Consider the following 23,710-nt stretch of genomic DNA (forward strand, 5'->3'; position numbering starts at 1 on the left):
ACCTTCCATCACCATTCCCTTCTTCTTCTCTTCAGACACCAAAAGCTTTGAATCTGTTTTACTTTACACTTGTCTCACCAATCTACTCTGGACAAGGGATCACATTCTAGTTCCAAATCAGAGTCTTCTTCCCCTCCCCTCCTCAATCTATTCATATCTTTAGGAGTCTAACAATAAATCCTGCCCTTCATGCTTTAAATACTTCACTGAACCACATTTCTGCCCTTACAGACTTGGCAGTCTTTTCCCCTTTGACATAACAATAACCGGAACATTTTCTTAGCAGCGCTAAGCTGAGTAACAACTGATTCTTTTTTGGCACTCATGGTAGGATAAAAGATGAATTTATGTTTTCCACTGCATTATGGTTACAAGAGTATATGCGGACGGATAGCTCAGGACGTCTACACTGTGGTACAAGGCCAAATATAGGAATTAATACACCTCTTTGACCTTTTAAAAGAAACCACCAGTATTGTAAAGGATGCAAACAGAAATCCTAGCAATTTCACTTGTCAAACAACATAGCTCTTGTGGTATCCAGAAATTCAGACTGCCTTTCTTAAGTGAAATATGTCATATTCCCAGCTACAGCTAATTATCTTCTTGTGCTGGAGGAATGTTATGAAGAATAGCTTAGTCAATGTTTACAGAAAGTATTTTGAGATCGGGGCAGCTGGAAACCCAGAACTCTATTAGCTGAAACTGTTGCTGACATATCAGTAACTTAAAAGGAAAAGTCTTTTGATAAATTAACAGGAAAATGACAAAGAAAAGATTAGAAAAAAATATATTACTGGATTATTGTAGATACTTCTTATGTCCACACTTAAGAAACTAACTTCAAAAGAGCACAGACATAAAAATGTTGCTTGAAGTCTTGAGCACCTTTTTACTATCAAGGTAATAGCCAGTTAATTAAGAAAAATACATAATGGATTACTGTACCTGGTGATAATCCACATGTAGCAGAAACAACAAGCACTAGATTGCTCTTCAATGGAACCGAAAAGATACTGAGGAATCAAAAATAGAAATAAAGAACAAAAAATATTTTACAAGGCTGAAACAAAATGAAAACTGGAATTTACTAGAAGAAAAATAATATTAATTTTAAAAAAATCTCCATCACTTTAACTTGCTGTTCAAGTAAACAAATCACTTGGCACAAGTAACTGGTGATCTGTGTAACAGAAATGGAGAAAATCAGGCAGTGCAACAGTGTCAGACATTATCTGATCCAATCCCCTTCTTCCCAGCCAGATCACTTAATGAAATTAATGCAATTCAATTAATCTCCTTTTTGATTAAACATTTCTCAATAGGCACATAAAATGTCAGTTAATATGGAAAAACAAATCTATTAATATTAACTAAAGCAGGAATAAAAACTGTGGTTCACGGAACTAAGACTGTAAAAAAGAAAAAGAAAAAATACAGAATTTTTGAAAAGTAAATACAGGGTATTCAGAAAATCACCCAATAAATGTATGCTGCCAAAATTGTCAGTGCTCTAAGAAAACACATAGTATATAGAATGACTTGGCAAACTGTTAATACAGAAACATACAAACAGTATTTATTGGATCAAAAAAGCTCATGACTAACCAGCACAGTGAGTAAACATTTTATGCTTTGAAATACAGAGTTTATAATTCAGAGATACAAATGTTATTTTAGGCGTACTGGGGCCTTAGCATGTAACTCAGGCAAAGACGAAACCTCCAGGGTTCCCTCTCCCTCTCTATTTTTTGGAATGGTGCAACCTTAGCTCATCATTCTTGAGAACAAAGGAGAGAGATTTAGGGGATAGCAGCAAATTTACCTTATCTCCATCTCTTCTACGTTTGAGTTTAGTTTGGCCATTAAATCTTGTAGCTGCTACCCTAAGCATTCCTAATGTTTAAATGTCTGGCTTTACAAATTCTACAAATTGGTCACATTCAAACAAAGCGTTGCCTGTGAGTGGTTACTTTCTCCAGCGTTCTCTTCACTCAACAGCAAATACAAAAAGCCCACTTTGTTGCCATATCCTAAAACAGCTACTTCGCTTCCTGCCTCACTATCACTCCTTTTTCCTCAAAAAGGCTAAAATTTGCCATTTCAGCTTAACAGGGTTCAGATTTCACTGACACAAGAAATGTAACTCTTCATTAGTTACTGGGTATTTTGAGTTTCACTCAAAATTATGTAGCATAATGGGCTGTTCTTTCTACACTTCTGAAATATGTTCTCAGCTTTTTAGTCCTGAACTGCACTTCCTAAGAGCTTCTGCAGCCAGGGGAACCTGGACATCACTTGGCTGCACAGAGCAATGCCTAAACCCTTCACCACTGACCACACAGCTCCAAGGTCTGCGTGACTCGTGCTATCAAGAAGAAGCCCCTGTGAAGAGATTAAGCATTAAAGAAAGGGTGTACAGAAGCTTGCTAAGAAGAAAGGTGTTGAAGTCAGCCAGGACTGAAAAGTGTGGCTGGGAAGTACACAGGCATGAAGGGCTAAAACGCAGCCCCTTCCACCGACTCTAGATGCCCAGCCAAGGGCTGAGTGAGGCATCCAGGCCTCACCAGATGTTCATGCAATATGCTGAGATACTTGTGGCCTCAAATACTGCTGGAATATGAGCGAATGCACAAATCATGTTCAAAATAAATATTTTGTTATTATAAAATACAGGTCTAAATTTTGTTCTTCAACAATCACCACTGAGGTATCATGCAACAGGCAAAAAGTCACTAAGATTTACACCTTAGCTGTGGCTTTTCTATTGCCCTCTGTTGCAAGCTACATTTGTACTTTATATATTTTCATATTCTAAATATATTTCTATTGTGGTAATCCTCCACAATTCTGGAAAACAAATACTCTTAGTGCTAGAGATCTGTCCCTTTAACAAAGCCACGGGAGCCATATATGTTATGGCTTTTAATATGTTATGTTATGTTTAATATTAATATGTTATGGCTTTTCCAAACTCTAAAAATTGCTGAAGAAGAAACATTTTTTGTTGGTTTTAGTCTTATCTTTCTTCAAACTTTCAAAATTTCTACTTTCTAAAACCTAAATCTGAAGAATAACCCTACAACAAAGAAGTTAATAGATCGGGAAAAAAAAATATTTTAAAGGTCTCAAGCAAGACTCAACATTTTATTTCAGAGCCCAATATTGCTTGTAAGGAGATCTCCAATCCAGTTCCTTAACTCAATGACGATTATACATGGCATTACTGACCTGTGTCACCCATGGAAAGAGAGACCCAAAAGAGATATTCTATGCCTCAAATTCTGCCGCCTATACAACAAGGACATTTTAGAGTAGATTTTGTATTTTTCTTCCATTCTATTTTGAACATTCTATTATTCAATCCTTTTATTAGATCAACAGAAGAAGGAACACAGCTCCGGAATTCCTCCTTGGGAAGTCAGTCACAATGAGGCACTTGGGAAATTTAATTCATACCCTTCCACTCATCTTTCCTAAGACTGCCTGGGCTTGCATCGATGTATATATTTAAATTAAAGGTTTTATGTATAAATACAAGTTTCCGTTTCATGTTGCAAGTTCTTGTCATAGCCATTATTTACTTTCTCTTAAATTCTGCTGCTGATTTTCATGTACATTTACATCCACACTGCCTCTTTAGCTTTAAGTCTTTTTGATACATCTCAGGAAAAGAATAAAACAATGTGTTATCCAGCCAATGAAAAATTGAGTTCAACTAAAAGACCACCAGTATCAAAAACTAAGATTTCTTTACCTGTGGTTAACTAAGGAACAGAAAGCATCATTAGCAGGATTTTTTTGGGGGCTGGGGTCAGAATTTACATAGGAATGAGTCCAGAGTCTTTTACCTAAGGTCTCAAGTGAGAACATGTATCTTGTGCAATTGAAATCTCCAGCCAAGTACTTCTCCATTGATTTAGGCTTGTTTTTCCTTCTAAAAATATTAAATCAACAATCTTAAATCAGACTCAGGAATTCAAAGAGGCCTATTTTCAGGGGTTGGCAGGAACACCACAGATGGCAGGACTCAGCTTCCAGCCTGTAGCCAATATTAGGCTGAATTAGGAATATAAGTTTACTTACATATTTACATACCTATACTTATTTCATATAGGTATTTATTTCCAACTATGTCATATTTGTTTATACAGTCCACAACATAAATACTGAATAACTGCAAAAGACAATCAAGTAAACTCACTTAACACTTTCACTTAAAACAAAGGCTTCCTCTTCCCACTTCAGTATGCAGACATCATAAAGCTTCACTGAAGAGAGTCCTATATGCCTAATCAGATAATCTCTAACAGCTTCCTTATGACATAATTATACCTTGATGGTAAATGATGTCCTTAAAAACAAAGGGATTCGCAGTTCTCTTGCCTTTGTAAGGTATGTTTAATAATGTGTTTGTAAATTTAATTGCCTCAGTATAGAAGGGACTTGCAAGTTATCAAGGACTCCCAAATATTTTGAAGAACCTAAACAAAGAGATGTGGGTTTTGTTAGCTCTCCCAAACCTCAGGTTATTTCAGAAGTTTCTCATAGTGGACTAACTGGTGCTGATAGTAACTGAATAGATGTTACAAAGAATGCTTCTAGGCTTAATAACTAGATTCCCACAAAGCATGTGCATTTATACAGATGCAAATTATGTTTCTTTGTTCTTTCATTTAATGGTAAGTTTAATGTAAAGTTCAATTCACCCCTTCACCCATTATTATAAACTTGAATACTCATTTTCCATTACTGAATAATTAATTTCATGAAGCTCTTATTTACCTGTTCAGTGTTTAAGAACCTAGATGAAGGGATCAAGGGCTTCACTTGTTACAATGTGAGTCTTCGAAAAGATTATTTACAAGCATCTATTTCTGTAAGCAGTTCTGTACTGGGCACAAAGAACAATGAAGTCAACTTTCTGGAAATAAAACCTGAACACGATTTAAGAAAAATAATATACCAAACTCAGAATGAAAACAGCAACCTACACAGACAAATAAAAAAATTTTATCAAAAAGAAACCCTAGGGGTAAAAAAAAAGAAAAAAGAAAAAAAAAAAAGAGAGAGAAAAAAAAGGCATCACATTTCAAGCAACTTTCAATTCAACTTGTTCCTCTTAACTCTGGTGCATGCTACCTTGCCTTGCCAAAAATAATGAATCAGAACAGTGGACATCAGTTAAGATTGCCAGGGCAGCATGAATTATAGAACTGATCATTGTCAGACTGAAAACTCACAATAACAGTTATAAAGATAAAAGTAGCATTTCAGAATTTGGTCACAGATCTGTAAAAAAAACTGTAGATATGGCTTTGTGCAATTTTTAGAATGCTTTGTTTCCTTCTAAAGTAGCACTAAGTCCTCAGACCACATGCTGATATCAGAACATTTCAGTAATTTTATCATTTGGAACTTAAGATCAATCAATGATTTAAGTTTTTTTATCAAATGTAGTTTACTTTGGTAGCTGATTTTTCAAAGACCTAAAAAAGAAAGCAATTGTTTCCAGCATTTTCAGTTTAAGTAGCAGTGTGAGAAACTGAAATTGCTTCTCACCAGGGCGAGTATTCTTCTCCAAACTCATGAATTTTTAATAAAAATTATCACATAAAATCACACCCAAATACCAAAGCAGTTACCATGCCATGAATTTGCTGCTTCTGAGAATCAGCCTGCTAGGGAGCCCAGCAGACAGAATCTGCTACACTCAGTTTTACCTGTGAAAGCCAGTGCACAGAATACTGAGGTAGGAAGAGATTTATCCTGTGAGAGCACTTCCTACCAGTAGAAATCCATTCCTGTAACCACAGCTGAAGTGACGTCCATCAGGAGAAATCACCCCAACAATTAATTGATTTACTTAAATAATTCACATAGGAAAGCCAGTTTCAAGTAAGAATACATCCTCTTTTTCTCATAAGCATACCACAGACCCACTCTTTCAGAATGCCACAGCTGCCACAATGACTACAGCAAGTATCAAGACTGGCAGGGAGAATACATGCATGCCCCTCAGCCCCCTCCTTCAAAGGGAGCTCATACTCTTGATGAATGACTCCTAAGAATCTTTCAGCTTTTTAGGACATGGTGGGTCCTATCACATCTCTAAGAACTAGACTTGTCCATAGGGAAATGTGAATAAGGACATACCTGAATGAGCACAGATGAATTCAACTCTGACAGAGCAAGAAAGAGCTCAAATGACACTCCCTGAGCATTAGAAAAATTAAGTGAGAAGAATTAAGAGTGTAACAAAGCCTGAGGGTGGAATTAAACATGTGTAGAGAAATTAATAGAGAAATAAAATATTTAACTAAGTCTAAATATTCACTATTTCCACTTAGTTCAAAGGGACAAGGATCACTGCACAGGCAGGGCAAGACAGAGGACAAGAAAAGCCTGGTAAGGTAGATATGCTGGTGAGGTGGTTGGATGTCATGTAACAAACTTTGGATTTCTTATTCACCATGTGCTGGAAAACACGCTATGGCAAAATGTTCAAAATAACCAAGGAAGATTCAAAACAGAGCAACAAAACTCACAGTTTTGTACAGTACAGTCTGTGCTGATCAACAGCTCATCTCCAGGCTGGCCCACAGATCAGCTCTTCCCACATGGGCGATGACTCAAGGATAGCATCATTCAGACAGCATGGGTGGTGTCACTCTGCTATAGAGGCCCAGCTTCTTTTCTAGGTATCCAAAAAGTGCTCCAGGGGCATTATGGAGAACACTGAACAAACTCTGTGTTCCTTTTATGAGTCAACATTCAAGCCATTCTAAGACAGAGCCCAGGAAAGAGAAGGTAACTGCAGGTCACATCAATCTCCTGCTTACTGAGAGATCTCTGAACAGTGCAGGTAAAATACACCAGGCAGCTGCCACACAGCTGCTCCACATGGGCCATTGTCCCAGTGCTGCCACCAGATCACCAGCCAGTGCAACTCATCTACTACTTTCCCCCTCTGATATCTTTGATTTTGGAGAAAGGAGGAAAGGAGTGGATTAGTGTTGAAAGAGCCGGAAGATTTCTCTCAACTATTAACTAGATGGATTTTTGGTTTTGGTCTACTCTAAATCCTTCATCTCCCTCCTCTTGCTCTCTGTCCCTCTTTCATGTTGTCTTCTGACCTTTCACTCTAGGGCTCTACTTTTCCATTATAAATAAGTTCAGTATTTCTCATCTTGCAAAATTCTCTGTTCTACCAGCCCAGAACTGTCATGAATCTGCCTACAATTTTCACCTCAAACTCATCAAGCCAAACACATCCACTCACTAGAAGTCTAATCATCCAGACTTTAAAATATGGATATTTTGCACCTCAAGAAAATTCCTGAAGACTTTTTTTTGGAAAACAAATCAGAATCTTAATTCTACTCTCAGTCTTCTTTGCTCACTGCTCTGATTGAACTCCACAAATCTGGTTTTTTTTGTGAGGGTTTCCATTTTAGCTCGTTACTTTCAAACTCACTCCCTCCTTCCCTCTTATCTTTTAGAAGCCTCACCCAGAAACAGCAGCTTTGCATACATGTAAATTCTTCTGACTGAGCACAATCCTCCTACTTCTTACTCCAAATGAATTTCTCTTGTCACACTGAAAAATACAGCTGGGAATAAACTGAAAATAACTGTAAACTCGAACTGACTTTAACAGAAGTGAGATTCAATGAAAGTCTGCAAAATTTTTCTTTTCTTCCCCCTGAATTTAGTATCCACTGCAGTATTATATAGAGAGGCAAGAATTTGTTTGAAGACATTATTTAAAATTTTACCCAAATCTTACTTCAAAGGTTAAAGGATAACTGAAATGAAAGACATTTAGAGGCCAAAGTAAATAAGTAAATTTAAATAAATCCCCCCCCCTCAAGTGATAAAAAAAAAAAAAAGGAAATTCTTGCCAGAAAGAAATTAGTTGAACAGCTTAAAGCTGCACAAAGAAGAAAATCAAGTTAGGAGTTCACTGATCTAATTTTTAGCGAAAGATTGCATACAGCTGAAGAACAGTTTTTTTATTGCCACATCATCACAAAAGAACACTAAGGGAAATTTGAAGTGTCTATCAGATATAATGACTTCTTCACTGAAAATTACTTTGTTTCTTTTATTTGATGCCAAAATAATAGTAAATTAAGGCAATCAGAAGGCATTTCACTACCACTGCTTATACTTGATAAGCACAAATAGCTAATGCTTTTCAAAGATAGTATCTGTCTCCACACTAAGAACAACATCACACTAGCTTATGATTAATCAAAACATATCAATTACTCTGCTGTTAACTGAACTGAGATATAGATGACTTCTATCTACATTACTTCATAAATATGCATTTTTAAAAATAAAGTGGCAACTGCCTCCCTTTCATAATAATTTGTGCTTATAATTAGAATGACTGCTATATTTGTTTCCATGCCATGTGTACTTAGGCAGATGTAAATTTCTGCAGAGAAACCTTTTAATATTTTCCTTTTTTTTTTTTTTTGCCTTTAAAGAGAAGAAGAGCAGATACAAAACACAGTAGAGTTAGTGAAATGTGGTAGGCTGAAATAAAAGATTAGGAATCCCAGCACATTTCACATATTTGTGACAGATGTAGGCACTAGCATCCTGGAAATCCCAACTCCCACACATACACATTGTGGCCATATGATGTGCTCAAGTGGTAAAAATTTCACTGGAAGGATCAGGGCAGAGTTAAGCATTAGGAATGCCTTATAATGGCAAGAGACACTAACCCAAATACCACTCACTTCCATTGCAGAATAGTGATTTTGACATTACTCATACAACTTTGCTCACTTTTAGACAGCAAAAAAAAACTGGTAAGGCTATATATACATTAAACCAGCAGTTCAGTTGCTTACCAGTTAAATTCTTCAGTTGTCCTAGCTCAGAACTCATTTAACAAAATATCATTCTCTTCAAGTGCCATTTTGTTAAACACCCCAGAAAGAAATAAGCCCCCACATGCAGTGTGAACTACTTTCCCCTCTCCACCACAGGGCAAATATAGAGTATCTACAACAGGACTAGGGCTTCCTGGGAATAGCCTGCATCTCAGTCCAATACCAACAACATGGGTAACATGAATATTAAAATAAAAAGTTTCAAAATGGGAGATATTTTGACTTCATTTTAAAATTGAGACTTATTTCCCCCTACACACTACTTGAAATCTTTGCGTGTGGTATTTTCCCTTCTGATTCTCCAGAATGTTTCTACAGGATGCTACCAGGTCCTCTGATACCTTAGTGAAATCACACAAGGGCAGAGAATACATTAGTTCAGGAATGCTGGAGTTGGACTCTATTTTTTAAAAGTAAAAAGGAGAAGCATCTCTTATACAGCAAAATGCTAACCAGCTAATTACATGTATGTGAAACATATGAAGAGTTCCTAACATGGAAAATTGCCAGTGCCTGCTTATGCATCATTTACCTTGAGAAGTGGACTCGATTCTCAGCCACAAACCTGCATAGTTAAGATTTCAAAGATGCTGCAACACTAAGGAATGTTCCCTCACACCGCTCTTACTGCCCTGGCTTGCTGAAGGAATGGCCTGTGAAGCACCACTGCAGTCTGTTAGACAGATGGCTGAACGATCCTGGACAGAAAATGGGGCATTTCTAATGAAAAGCTGAAAGTTCTGTTTCCCACAATTCCTTTGCATGATTTAGAAATCGTGGTAATTTAAAACTGGCAATCACAGACCAGAATGCTTGACTACTATTGTTACAGTAGCACAATCACATTACCCCTTTTGGGCTTTTACAATTAACTTGTTAGATGACTACATTACCACTTCCTAAACAGTAATATTATCAGATGAAGAAATTCAGCAGGGAATAGCAACAGGAAAAGTACTTAATATAATTCCTTATCTGAACCCCAGAGAGAAATCCTTTATGATAATATGCATTTTATGCATAAATATCATTTTAGAAACCTTTATGGTAATATGTTCTTTTCCATTCCAGTCTTAGAAAAGAAATGAAGGAAGGTCTTTAAAAATAAACATATAAAATTCCTGAACACTAAGATAATTTGCATGTATGTTTAAGTAATCCCCCAGGCTCTCAAAGGTTTAATTAAGACTCTAAGCTACAAAGAAACCAACTGCCAAAACTAACACCAGCCAGATACCTGCTTCTCTGCCAGGTTAGGATTGTGAATTATGGCAAGATCCTTTTGTAAGCATGCATGATGAACCAGCCAGAAGTGTAAAAGGTCATTCCTTTCTTGCACTCACTTTTTGGATGAGATTTCTCATCAACATTAATAAGCTAATTCCACATGACTGACATGGAGCTGCGAAACACTCAGAATATTACAATAAACATTGTTTCACTCCTGTCACTGTGGTATTACACTAAGCAAAAGAGATGCAGAATAAAGCCTTCTTTATGCATCACCTTGAGGAAAAAATTATGAATCACACAGGTAAGCAGCTTAGCAGTACTTGCTCTGTAAAATAACTGTAGAGCAAAATCCTGGGATCACTCGGCACTTTACTAAGGAATCTGGATGTTTAATAAACCACAGATCTAAGAATTGCAGTGAAGGAAGGTGATGGCTCATACTAATCAGATTCTTTCCTCTCCAAGCAAGGCATGGCATTGCATGGCAACAGCAGCAGACACCACTCTGTGTTTACACACTGCCCTGCCCAGCTGTGGGTGAAAAATAGTATGAATATTATGTGTAGCTCCTCTGCTGCTGCTCAAATCCTCTCTTCACAATCAGGTTTGTTTTACTGTGGTTCTGACTGTGGAGAGACAGCAACCTCTCAGAGGTATATTTCCCACTTGTTTACTGTGTTCAGGATTTCATCCAGCAATCTTGTGGCTTGCTCCTGTTAAGCCCAAGTTATATCAGGCTAAAGCATTAAGGAAACAGCCCAGAACACCATACCTTCCATAATTGTAGCTGTAGAAATATCTTGTAGTAAAACAAAGATTTTGCAAACAGTTATCACAATTAACTATTCTTAAACGCAGCAACAACTTGAAAATTTGCCTTCAATTAAATAAATATGAAGACTCAAGAAAAGTTACTGTACTGCTATGAGAAGATACCAGCACCCAGGTGAGCGGTACCAGCCTCTTTAAAAACCTCCCTGATGGTGGCAGCTGTGTGAGCATAAGGATCTGCTGCACTATAAGAATTAAATAGGCACTTCAAACCACCAAATGAGCAAAGAGTGCTCATTTAAAGAACATTACTGTTGTTGGAAGCATCAAGAGATACTGATTTGGATTTAACTTCAGAAGAAAACTGAAACAGTTAGGTTTATACCAGAGAGTAAATATGTTGTGGCCAGACCCCTATTCAGTTGAAATTATTATGGAGATATAAAACATAATAGAAACCCAGTTGGCTGGGTTCAAACGAAGTTGACAGTCTTCAAACGAAGAAAAAATAACTCAAGTGAATTTCCCTTATTTTCTCTAGTTCAAATGTATAAATGCTTAAGAATTCTACATGAATGTCCAGTTTAAATAAACCAAGTCAATATGGGAAAAGAATATTTTCACCTGTTAGAAAAAGTTGTGATGGTGATGAGAATTTCTTTTCTTAACGAAAGATGAACAGAGTCCTTATACTTTTGCTTCAAGGTCTTTTCCTGCTGTTCTCTATCTGTCATATACTTATTTTATTCTTAACTGAGAACATCAGGGATTAATGATGTTCTTAAACAGTGCTTAGCAAAAAAATAAGAGTCTGTAATATTAAAAACGTGAACAGCTCACAATGGTATGTATTATACAGCTTAGACATAGCTCAAGAGCCTGACAAATAATAGACAAACATTCTTAGGCTTCTGAAGACAAAGGTTTCATGTCCACAGAATTATCAGTGTCTTCCAGAGTAACACTTGCAATTCTTGGGCTTGTTATTTCTAGCTCACATCTTGAAGAATCTCATGTGTTTGTTCTTTCTGGAGAACACGTATTTCAGATATTTCAAAAGCATATGAAAAACATGGCACAGAGGTACAAATTACTATCCTTCTGTTTGACATTAGCCACCATTATTTTCAGGTGTATTCTCTTATTCTAGTCCCCCCAAAAATCCTGGTATTTCAATGCTATATTCATACAGGTCAGTTTATTTTATTTATATTCCTTTACATTTAGACCCCTGCTTTGAAAGCCAATTACTTGCCAGCTGCCAGCTTTAGAAAGAAAACACAAAATGATGCAAATTAATTTGCTATTCAACACAGCCAAGATGAATTGCTCATAAACTATGGGTCAACAGTATAAATACACTGAAAAACTTCCCCAACCTATATTTACCTTCTGTGCAACAAAAACTTTCTTACTGAAAGGCAGAGATCTATCATTGTCTGTAGAGACTGGGCTTGCGGCAAACCAAATAGCTCCAAAAAGAACTACACGACTTCTTTATTATTGCTCCCCTATCCAAATTATTTATAAGCAAAATTCAGTAGCTGCACCACCTGCATGGAGGCAGAGTGCTCTGTCCTCTCTCTGGACTGCAAGGAGGACAAGTGCTGGCAGTCTGACAGCATGGGAAGATGGCATTTGCATCAGGTACCAGAGGAGGCACCAAGAGCCACTCAGCTTCCATGGAAGCAGCCTATGCACAGTATAAAAGAGTTCTGCATAATATTCCATGGGATTTTGATAGATATGCTGGAAAAAAAATGGATCAATTTCAGGTACTTTCCCACTGCAAACTCATGCTGAATATAGCTCACACTTAATGCAGCCGTCTTGTTTTAAGAAGCACCTAGCAAGTTCAATCTATAGCACAAGTTTTGGTTGGGTTTTATTTTTGTATTTAGGTGCTCCTTATGCATATTCTAGTAGTAGTGGTACTTGATAAATACATAAATAAATATATTTTATAAATATATTTATATTTATATAAATAAAAGCAGTTAGACCTGAAAGTTCAGTTTCTGAAAATCTGGACCATTAGAGCCAAGCCTTAATGTTTTTAGTTTGGCTGCTGTGTTACTTTTAATACAAGGTGGAACCCCACAGCACTCTAGAGGAAGCTGCTTTGTATTTATAAGCTTTTGAATCCTATTAACTCCAGGCATTGCTAGACACAACTGCCCAGTGACCCAGGGGTGGCCATCAAAAGCTGAGGTGATGCAAGCACTAGGTATTGGGATTTGGATACTGCACTGACTGCCAAAACCACGGGACAGCACCAAAGCATATACAAACAATTCAAAGTGTCTTGATGTTAAATATGAGGTTCTGGGAAAACAGACCTTGCTAAGACTAAATTGTAACATGTAGAGATTAATTATGTTATTGAGATAAACTTCCTAGTGTTTTGATACTACCAGAAACCAATTATACAATATAATAAGCACAAGAAAAAGAAAAGCCTTGTGTGATGTCTCTGTTGAAAAGCCATTAAAAACAGTTTTATGCGATTATGAAATTGAAACTAAAATGCTATTCCGTCCTTTAAAATTAGATCTTCACCAACTCAAGGCTTTCCTCCTGTTAAAAATCCTTGGTCAGTTTGGCCTTAGCATGCATCAGGACATTCCTTCCTCCATCACAGGAATTCACCATGATTGCTTCTTTTTACTTGAAAACATTGGAAGAGTGTCCAGGTCTTCATCACCAGATTGCTGAAACAAAAATGACCTCAATATAGAAAGTCAGAAGAGGAGCAAAAGGACTAGTATCAGATGTCCTCACTTGGGCTGTGTGTCAAAATAAACACAGGAATGCTCCCAAGCACATTGCTCCTGAAAGAACAATTATGTCTTTCCCATGAAGCCTGGTTATCTCACCATAGTCCTTGGCAGATCACTGGCTTGGGTCAAGTCCCACAGCTGAAAACAATTCTTAAGCGTGTTTTAGGAACAAAACATTTTAATAGTAAAGAGGTAGCCATTCTGCAGGTCTCAGCTCTGGGTGTGCTTAAAGTACCAACGCACAGCTCCCAGGCAGTTGTTTCCACCTGCTGGGGATACCGATCTCAGAGGGATCCTGCAAGGCCATTTTTAAGGGCCTTTGGTACAACACCAGTGTCGTGGTTTGACATTGACAGGAAGTAGGGGTTTTTTTGGGATATGCTGTGGTTACCAATGGGTGCTCAGATTTTAATATTGGCATCTGACGCAGCCACTGAGGTTCGGACATGCCTCCGAGAACACACAGGGGTTAAAAACCAGAGCTGCGGCCCTGGGAGGATCTCTTGGGACTTCGAGGGAAAGAGGTCGGATCTCCCTCCCCCGTCCAGCTGCTGCTGCTGGGCAGGGGAAGGGCAGCCATGTGGTAGGCCTGGGCCTGGACAGACATGGGAGGTGAGGAGGCCCTTGAGGATGGAAGGGTGGAGGAGCACCAAGAGACATCAGGCAGCCACCCCCCACCAGGGCAGAGAGAGAGGGAGAGCCGGCATCTGAATTTGACAGCGGCCAGCCCAGGAGGAGAAGGAGTGCGGCAAGAAGGTGCCTGGCAGGGCAGCGTGGGAGTTCCAGAGCTCCAGACAGCAGAGACTGAGATATTTAACCCTTTTCTTGCATGATAGAAACCTTGCAAATGCTGATCCTCCTGGAGCTGAATGAGAAGAGAGATAAGAGATGAGATAAGAAGGGATGGACCACAAGGGAAGTGCAGAAGACTTTTGAGTGGGGGGAGAGATGACGGAGTGGCCTTTTGGCTGGACTTTTCTTGTGTGGCCATAGACAGAACCATTTTTTTTCTGTGACACACAGACTGCATTTAGGGGGAGGCAGTGCCTCAGAACCAGGAGGGTTCAGTGTGGGTACCCCTCGGCCCCAGGGGGTGAAAAAAATTTAGGGGGGACAGATGTCCCGAAGGAGAGACTGTGCCTTTTGGAGTGAGACAAGGCATCCTTAAAAGACAGCCCTAAAAGCAGCTCTGGTCCATGCACGGTGGTGAGAGCACTGGGCATGGAAGGAAGATGTCACGATGGCAAAAGGACTTTCCGGGCGGTGCTGAGTGACATGGAAGCACACGAGGTTACAACGTGTTTCCAGCGGAAGCCTATGGTGCAAGAATGACTCCTCTCCTCTTCATGAACTGAGGATTGAGTATTCTAAAGGGTGGTGCCGGACTGAGAGTTGGTGATTTTGAGGGAATGTATTGCATTGGGAAATTTAGTTGGGGGAGGAGGAAAATGCTTTTTGTAAGGTTTTCATTTTCCTTGTGTGGTTTTTTTTCCTTTCTTTGTAGTTTAGTTATTTTCTTGTAGTTTAGTTAATGAAGTTTTCTTTATTTCTAAGCTGGAGCCTGCTTTGCTTATTCCTGGTCACATCTCACAGCAGACACCAGGGAGAGGGTATTCTCATGGGGGCAGTGGCATTGTGCCAGAGTCAAACCATGACAACCAGGAACGCTACCACCATGCCTTGTCACATCTTGAACTTAGTCCAAATACCCCTGTGGCTCCCCCAAAAAATGTCATCCAAGGAGGCTCTCCTGCAGAAAGGATAGAAGGATGGAAGACAGGTGCTGGTGTTCAGCAAAAGCACCTTTGGGAGTACTCCTGGCATGGCAGGATGCACAAGACAGTACTGGCTTGCCCTGTTTCACACCAGCACAATCCCATGGTGCTGTCAGGAGGGTATTCCAGTGAAGTGATGGACAACTGCCATGTGAAAGAGCCAAAACAAAAAAATTTAACATCTTGAAAAGAAATGCAAGTATCTCTACTATTTTTAAATACTGTCAATCACACCAGTTGTCAAGCTGCTTTCAGCAGAGGTGCAGTCTTATTAATAAACAGAAGCTATTAACAAAGACCAAATCTGTGGAGGTTCATAAGCGGGCATGCTGGGAATGGACAACAGAATATGCAGAATGCAAAATTCTGAGAAAATAAACTTGAAAATCCAAACCAAACCAAACCAACCAACCAACCAACCAAAAAAACCCTCCCAAAAAACCCCCAAAACCCCAGGCCTTTTAGCAGTCTACAATATCCCTAAGCTCAAAACTCTTTACCATATTGTTGGATGCTCAAAAGAGCTACAAACCACTTTAAATTTTCCATTGTATTTGAAGTATTTTTCTGTAAAGGAGGGGATTTTTAACTAACTACATTTATCATTAACACAAATGTATTATACACCAATGTTAGACTCTAATAACAGCTGGGAAAGAAATGCTTAATAATAGTTATTATTTGTACAGAGTAATGGTAAAATAAAAGTGTGTTGTAAATTTGTTTTGCTGGTTTTATAACTACATATGTCAGAAGAAGACGCCTATATTGATGTTTATTTATGGTCTGGGTGCATCTGGAACTATTTTGTTGCACTCCTTGTGCCTTAGAACACTTAAAACTGCATCATCTCTCCACTGGTTGGAGCAATCATTTGTAAAACACCCGCTGAGCTGTAAATTATGAACCACTATGATCCCATGCCCATTTCAGACCCAGGACTGACAGATTATATCAACTGGCTTGATAAACTTGTCACAAAAGATTCAGGGTGCAACTGCTCAGCCAAAATACACGTGAGATGCACAGAGTGAATCAGGGCACAAATTAGTCTCCAAGCACAAATCCTTAAAGGGACACATCAAAATCAGAAATCAGTTCTCCACAAAATGCTACTTAAGTTTAAATTATCCCAACTAAAATACACTGCTAGATTATAGCTATTTTTCTGATTTTGTGTACTGTATTTGTCTTCCTTGTTGGTGTAAAACTGACATACATACTAAAAATTAGTTTAAAAAGCAGTGAAAAGCTGAGAGCAAAAACCACCCAGCAATAAAGAGCGAATAATAATTATTTATTAATTAAACCTTTATTAAAAATCAACAGTTAATTCTTTTTCATGCATTCTTTTATGGACTACTGTTTTTCAGATAATTTGAAGCAAATCTTACCTCCCACTAGGCATTTCTACAACAGTTAGTGCAAGTCATAAAAAACTGTAACTAAATCACTTTTGAAGTAAAAATACATAAAGGCAAAACAATACAGCTATCCCTCCCTAAACTGATCACTTTGCAACCATTAAGTAATTTAGCACTAAGAATTTAACTACTAAAATGTCCATAAAGTGAGACAGAGAAGAGGAAAACATTATGTGAATGTCACCATTGGATGATCTATGTCCAGCATTATCCATTCTCTGATAATGGCAATGAAATCAAAACCTGAAAGGAAACACTAAAGGTGAGAAGGATGAAAGCACAACTTCACCAGATGAAAGCACAACTCCCATCCCTTTTGCAGACAGCAGCAGAGCTGGCCATAGTCTGCACCACGGGACAAGGGTTCAAAAGTTGATGTCTGTACAGTGTGTGCAAATACAAAGCAACAGAAACCCTCAGGACAGTGAGGAGAACGCCATCGCGGCCTTGTGACTAAACCTCACTTTCTGCACAGGTAAATAAATAATAATTAGTTTATAAAAACCTCATGACACAGAGAGTAGGCAAATTCTATGTCTTTATTTTGGAGCGGCCTTTCTTGAACTGGACAAAAAATTACATTTATTCAGTATCTGCTCCTGAGATCATAATCAAAACCACGACATGCTTTACAAGTAAAAAGGCAGACAAGGGTTTTGAGACTTTAATATCACTAACTCTATCAAATAAGAAAAACAATTATCAGAAAGCTGAGACCAAATTAACGTCTGGGGGTTTTTGGTGGTTTTTTTTTTTTCTTTCTTTGTTTTTTAAAACTAAACTGATTGCAGCAATCAATAAATAAGTTTCAAAGAGCTCTTTCAGTAAAGACCAGGCCTAGCCAGCAGGTATTACATTACCAGTCATTATCAATTAGGGCTCACTGGGCACAGACATTATTTACAAAGTAAGAGTTCTGGGAATCCACTCATGTGCTAAAAGAACTTCTGCACTGCTCCAGACTGATGTTAGCAAAGCTAAGTGCTGCTTCATTAAATGCAGTACATACACTCCTTAATGGAGAGCAACTTTAATTGTCAGAAGGAGTCCATCTTTACCATCTAGTGTGGGATAAACACATTCATGTTATTTCAGGAATTTCAGGAACAAGGGAAAACATTGTCCATTTCTTTTTTTTTCCCTCAGAAAAAGATATAAGTAAACTAGACAAACATTCTTCAGAGCTACTAAACTCTTTCTGCCTTTAGCAGATGTAAACATAGAAATGGAAGGTTAAAAATTACAAAGTATTTCAGCTTCTGAGAGCTATCTCAATTCCATTCAGGCAGACATTGATAACTTCAGTTTATAATGGAAATAGTCACAAAGGGAAAGAAAAGAGGAGAAGTAATTCTGATAAGTCATTTTGTTATTTCTCAATAAATCCTTCTCCCCCCTTCTCTAAATGCCTCTTCCAGTAGATACATCAGAACATCAGAAACACATTTATTAAGTCATATGTACTTTTGAAAAGCCTGATCTTTTGATATTTTGATGATTACAAAGTATGCAAGTTACACAAACACAGAAATATCACTGTAGCTGCATTTGACTTGCAGACACAAAGGGAATGTATTAGCTAATGATGCCGATGGTCAGCACAGCAACAAACCTCTGCTCTGGGTAATCAAGATGTGAAGAATTTAGGTTTGGGTGCAACAGTATGAGCCATAGATGACACAGAGATAAACAGCAACAGTCACTGCAAGAGGAGAAGGTTCTGGAATGCTGTTAGTATTTGCACTTAAACAACGAAACAAATACACAAATGAATATATCAGTTTCTTTTTGAGAGGAAAACATCTTAAGTAGCACAATTAAAAAGATTTTTAAAATCCTCCAATGGAAACAATTAAGTATAATTGTCCCCCCTTTTAATTAAAGGCCACTTGTCACCATCCTGAACTGAGAAATAAATTGCAAAGGGCAAAACAGTTCAGTGTTCATCTATCTCCCAATGATAAGTGGCATTAAGAGTCATTGAGATGGTTTAACTGTTGCTTAAAGAAAAAGTATGAAAAAGAGAGGGCAGGATGTGTCTTCACTTTTAAAAACATCTTAATGGTGAAACATGCTGAAATTCCTGTACTTTTGGTAAAGTTTGGGTAACATCCTATTAACTGGGAGCACACTCTCCTGAGATAACAATTTAACTACATTCCAGCAAGCAAACACAACTGCTGGTTATTTTAACATGGAAAGTAATGTTTTTATATTTTTAAACAAGTATGACTCAGTGCTATACACTACTTTTACTCCTGTCCCTTCCTTGCACTTGAAACAGTTTTTCCAACATTTCCATGATAAAATGCACCTCACTGCTCCCCCCCAACACTGCCCAGACATGAAATGAGGTCTTTTCAGAGAGATGCATGTGTTCTCATTCTGCACCAGTGATTTCCACACTGGCTTATGCTTAGAGATTGTACTGTAGAATAGGGACTTCAGTAGTGCCCACCTTGCGAAAGCAAGTAATGCACAACACATATATCTGTACATCAGTTTTCTCACTGATTGAGAAAGAAGATGTAGAAAAAGATGCAGTTTCTACTCTCTGTATTTTAAATAGCTGAGAAATTCATACGCCAAAGATGGTGAATGGGACTGTATTAAGAAGTTACTTGACTTGCAAAGCTTACCACAGGCATTCAGTGTTCAAGATGCTAGCTTAAAGTTGTGCTTAAAAATGAGCTTTCTTATTTCTTCTGGGGCATCAGCCTTTAGGATTTACATTTGCAAAATCAGTGTATGCAACACTGAAGGCTGTAAAATTTCATTAAAAGCAAGAGAAAGTCATATTGCACTTCTTTGAAAATTGAATGCTTTAAGGCATTTTATAGCACTGTGTGTAAGATTAAATCTCAAGCAAGGTGCTAAATGGGCATGGAGGTAAATAGGGAGCAAACCAAAGAGAATGAACCTTGTTATTTGTATTCACGTCTTTTCAGATCCAACCCCCTCCAAACATGACAGTATCAATAAATAAACAGGATTAATGAGAAGTGGAGCTGTAGCCCCCCATAAGGCATTTAACATTACTGACTGCCACAATATTCAAGTGGACAGTGCCCTTTTTTAAAAAATACTCTTCATTACAGTCAATTGCCTTTAGCAGAAGCTCATACTCATAATCTCTCAAAAAGCCACCAGCTTCCCTCAAGCAGTTGAGCGTAAATGGTAACACTGTACACAAAAACACTCTTCCCTCCTGCCTGGTTTGCAAATTTTTATTTAAATATAAATAGCATTAACTTTCTCCATGTGATTAATTTAGCAGGTTAAAAGGTTTACAGGAATATACAGTACTCATTTAAGTGGCCCAAGGTGAACAGTAATTATATCTGAGCTGTCATAGTGGAAACAGAATGCAAAGTGATTGATGCTGCACAGGGAAAAAACATTATTCCTCAGTGTGGAACAGCCCCATCTTCAAAGCCTCTGTAAACCAGTCCTTACAATAGCACTGCCTCTTGTCCTTATTACCCCCGAAAAGTGTGAAAATAACAATTAAAATATAAAATAATTCAGCATCTGGATTAAGATGAACAAACAGGCTGCTAAGGGGAGCTCACCTTTTGATATATGAGCAGTCATGGTCAGCCTCAAAGGCAAAAAGAAGCTGGGATGGCCAAGATAAGGAGATAGGCTGGAGAGCAAGGGGGGCAACCTGTGCCCAAGATGAGTGGATGAAAGTCAGTAGGTGACCCCTGGCAAGTCTTACCTCCTGCAGCCTCTCCCAGATAGCAGCCCTTCCTACTTGCCCAACAGTCAGAACTCCCAGCTAAGCATCACACCCTTGTGCTACCCGCCCATCTCCATCTCTAGGTACACACCCCATCCATTCATTGTCTCTGGTAATGTGAATATCCTCATCCATGGTGCTAAAAAATCAGTAACATAAATGTCCACTATGCATCCCACCAAGTGCTTTCACAGCAAGAGAGAACAATTACCCTCAGCACAATTTGGAAATTGTGCTCATATTACGTTTTCCAGGAATAAGCCATCTGACAGAATAAACAAGAAAATGTGTAAAGGGATCAGACAGAACTTTAAAGGCTGAACTATTCTGTGTGAGAGCAACAGCCCTATGTACCCAAAAATCAACAACCAGATTCCAAGTATTTTGGAATATGAACTCAGTATTTCTTTTGTTATCAAAGTTTACAAACCCGATTGATGCCAAAGAGAAAGGGAACATTCTCATTTTGCAATAGACCTCAGGGAGAGTGAAAGCCTTTATGAGGGTTCTCCCTGTAGCTGAAAACAAGCAGCCTGCCAGCTTAGGAGCTGTGTTTGCAAAGTTTTGTAAGCAGCAGTTAGGATCCAAAGGGAAGCTGTACTGTCAGATGCTTAGTTTGGCTACTGCAGTTACCACCTTAGTCCATGAAGAAAGGAGAGCCAAGACCTTTACACACCTAAAACCAAACAGGACTTTGGTGCTGGCTCTGACAAAGAGCAGCAGGGCATTAGTGTCATGCTAATACAGCATAGGACACGTCCAAGATCCACAGCAAATCCTGCATTGCCCAAACCTAACCTGGAAATAAAGATGGATGTTTTGTGTTTCACTAAAGCAATTTTCAGCCTGAAGTTTCTTCTTACACACATTTTTTGGGGCAGCATCTGAAGGGGAAAAAAAGAAAAAAAGATACAGAAAAAAAACTCAAACCAAAACCTGATCGCATCTAAGGATTTCTCATGATTCAATACACTTTTCTCATTGCTTTATTACGATTTAATGTGTCATATTGTACCACTGACCAGTGTAGTGTAAAGAGTTACAGGCTAGGCAGCAGTTCTGCAAAGAGAAGAGGGGAAAAAACCAAACCAGTGGAAATCAAAAGGGAGAAAAAGCTGATGAGAAAATGCCATTGTCTCATCGGCACCTGGTATTCTGTACCACATTAATGGGAGCAGCACATGTTAGAGGCTTCTCCTTTCCAATACTGCTGCCAAGTGAAAGACTCTGCCAAAGAGGGCAATGAAGATAAAACGTTTCAGAAAACCTGACCTGTGGAGAAAGCTTTAGAGGGTGAGAGTTTGTTTACAGAGGAGATGCAAGACTTGTGAGGGAGCAAGGAAAAGGGAGGTGAGCCCAAAGTGCTGCAGCCTGGAAACTACGCTCTTGGTGTTAAAGCAGCTCCTTTCCAGCTAGATAACGAATAAAAGCAAAATGACCCTGTAGCAGACCCTGTGGAGCTCACTCAAAGGTGATGAGGGACTCTGCTGACCCATCCACACGAGAGGAGACAGCTTCCTATGCATGCTGCACACTCTCCAAAGGACAGAGGTGCATCCACTCACCAGAATGAGCACCAGAGGTGCCCATCGTGGCACCAGCAGCATCAGCATCATGTCTACAACACATACAGCACATTATGTCTACTCTTGACCAAGAGTAGTAATTTGCACAATCAATACCTTGTATCAGTAAGTAATCATTTAACAAAATTCTCTATTTTTCAAGGCATTTCAATATCCTCATGAACACTGTAAAAGTACTTACTTCTCTATTAAAAAAAAACCTGACAGCAGTTAGCCTGGCAGCAAAAAAACAGTTTAGTAACAGGCCCTTCTGGTGACATGAAAAAATTCAGTTGGCTTCATTCATGTTGATGCATAATTCTATAGGAAGACTGACATTTTTATCTCTAGCAAATTTATATCATTTTATGCAATACCAAATATTTTTTGCATTTGTACGAATGCACTTGAAATTATTTGAACTTATTTGGACTTATTGAAATTACTTTTGTTTAGTTGGTTTTTAACTGGTTTTTAACATTAAAATAATCCTTCAGACTGAAAAAGTTTTTATTTTAAATGTGTTTATCCAGTCCAGCATTTATGAGTTATAAAGTCACAACTACTTCTGAGAGATGAAACTATTACTCTAATTCAAGCCAAAAATTGCAACTGGCTTGACTTCTTGAAAACTTCTGTTGTTCCAGAAAAATTACTATTTACTTCATCCAGTCAGAGGCAAGCTTATAGCACAGAGTTTATACACGTCATTGCACAGAAGAGAGTAATTTTCTTCACTCTAAGGGAAAGATTCCAGGATTCCTGCACTGTCATATTTCATCAGGCTATATTCAAAATTCCTTTAAAACCTCAGATTTCAGGAAAATATTTTCCTACAGCTATTTTAGCAAGGTACAAAGAAGCAACTAATATTGGGAATCATTAGATTAGTAATACAGTTTACAAAAGCACACATATTCACCATGCAGTATACAGCCACAGGTGACTCTATTTGTTTTGTTCAGCAGCATAAATTATCCTGCTATTCCTGAAGGCTGGCAGTTCTCCAGGGCAGATATCTTCATATATGTTTAGCATAGCTGACTGAATTGCAAACTATGGCTATGGCACTGTAAAAGTAATAAATTACTGTCACCCAAGGCAAGAGTCTTTGCTCGTGTTTATCACAGCAGGCAGCACGCTTCCAGTGAAATTCAGCAGATACCACTGAAAAGCAGGCTCTAAACTGAGGTGGCTGTGGCGGCCTTGCACTTCTCATAGTCTGTTGAGTCTTTACAGACGGCAAACAACAATTCAGGTATCTGGTGGAAACAATACTACATCATGTGCATACTCTTCAGCAACTTTAACAAACTTTGGAGACCACCCACACAGACAAGCTACCCTTAGGTCACATTTCTCATGTGCTGGCTGGTACCTAAGGCTGGCAAAAAGCAGCTTTGTGAATGGCCAAAACCAGCTTTGCTGTGGGCTGCTCCCAGAAGGATTTGCCTAGCCCTTCTTGGTGACAAGGCAGGCTCCTGCCACAGGCTCCCATCTCTCCTGGA

The 23,710-nt window shown here is 38.5% G+C and overlaps 1 protein-coding gene across 3 annotated transcripts in view; it reads right to left on the reverse strand.

Annotated features, from left to right (window-relative positions):
• Positions 1 to 23,710, reverse strand: part of GHR (growth hormone receptor) — a 117,296-nt gene that overhangs the window by 79,393 nt on the left and 14,193 nt on the right. Inside the window, exon 1 of one of the 3 annotated variants that reach the window (XM_054283853.1) lies at positions 949 to 1,010. The exons of the other annotated variants lie outside the window; for them this stretch is intronic. The gene's annotated coding sequence lies outside the window, so the exon portion shown is untranslated. Of the gene's footprint in view, positions 1 to 948; positions 1,011 to 23,710 lie in introns of those variants that run through there. 3 annotated transcript variants of the gene reach the window in all.

Source organism: Melozone crissalis, unplaced genomic scaffold, assembly GCF_028551555.1.
Source record: "Melozone crissalis strain CALT ecotype California unplaced genomic scaffold, PUWL_Pcris_2 ptg000005l_1, whole genome shotgun sequence".
Classification (NCBI taxonomy): Eukaryota; Metazoa; Chordata; class Aves; order Passeriformes; family Passerellidae; genus Melozone; species Melozone crissalis.